Source organism: Arachis ipaensis, chromosome B03 (genome assembly GCF_000816755.2).
Source record: "Arachis ipaensis cultivar K30076 chromosome B03, Araip1.1, whole genome shotgun sequence".
NCBI classification, from domain to species: domain Eukaryota; kingdom Viridiplantae; phylum Streptophyta; class Magnoliopsida; order Fabales; family Fabaceae; genus Arachis; species Arachis ipaensis.
In genome coordinates this window covers 109360273-109361668 of record NC_029787.2, presented here as the reverse complement: position 1 = coordinate 109361668, position 1396 = coordinate 109360273, and positions in this window count along the sequence as shown.

Sequence of the window (1396 nt, the reverse complement as noted above, 5' to 3'; positions counted from 1 at the left end):
CTTCTGGGCAGTTAAAGAGTGCAACATGGAAATTGAGAAGGCCGGAGCTGAAAGAAAGTTGCAACTGCAGGAACTGGAGAACCTTCGCCTAGAAGCTTATGAGAATTCCAGAATTTCCAAGGAAAAGATGAAAGCTGTGCATGATCAAAACATCAAGAAGAAAGAATTTCAACCTGGAGATTTCGTCCTCCTTTACAAATCTCGACTAAGGCTAATGCCCGGTAAGTTAAGATCAAAATGAGAAGGTCCATACAGAGTAGAGAAGGCTGAACCGTACGGAGTTTATCACCTAAGCCATCCTTCAAGCTCTGAACTTATTAAAGTTAATGGACACCGCCTAAAGCTGTACCATAGTGAGAAGGTGCAGAAAAGCAAGGAGCTTGAGATCCTCCACTTGGAAGATCCCCACATAGCAGCAGATTGAGCTAGTGGAGCGTCCAACTTACGGACGTTAAAGCAAAGTTCTTGGTGGGAGACAACCCACCGCGGTATGATCGTTCTTTTCTTCACTTTTAGTTTTTTTTCTTCTTCTTCAATAACTCTTCTCTTTATTAATACTTTCATGCTTTTACACCTACATGTCCTTATATTTCTTTTTTTTAAAAAAAAATTTCACCGTGCGACACGATCGCACCAGCAACGCGTCCGCGCGGCAGGGGGAGTAAAGAAAAAAAAATGAACAGCAAGTTATGCAGGAGCAGCGCTGGAGTCGTGCCAATGGCACAAATTACCCCACGCGACCACGTCGCTGACGCGACCGCGTCGCATGGAAATCATGGCCTCCCACGCGGCCGCGTGCCCTGAGTTTTCGACGTAAAAGGGTGCACAGTCGCATTCTGTGCGAGAGTGATGCTGGATTGGTGCTGGAAGCACAATCCTTGTCACGCGACCGCGTCACCCATTTTATAATGCACACTCATGCGATCGCGTGACCCACGCGATCGCGTCACCCAATTTTGGCAATTAAAATGAATCGAACAGAGAGTTGTGCTGGAGCGAGGCTGCACTCGCGCCAGCAGCGCAACATAGGTCACGCGACCGCATGACCGACGCGATCGCGTCACCTTACCTGGAGCGCAACCACGCGAACGTGTGCCTTCCGCGGCCGCGTCGCATGCGCCGCACATCTCAACCTCAGTTGCCAAATTATCTTATCTTTCTTTCCTCTAAATCCTAATTTTTCTTTTCCCTCCTTCTTTCTTCTTTCTCCCTTCCCCTTTCTATCTCACCTTTCATTCTCTATCTTTCTCACCCCCATTAACAAGGTTTTTCTTTTCTTCTTTCTCACTTTTCTACTATTCTTCTTATTTTCATATGTTATCTTCTTATCTTTTCTTCATTGTTCTTATTTTCTTTTCTTTTCTTTTCCTTTTTACTTGATGTTATCTATTTATGT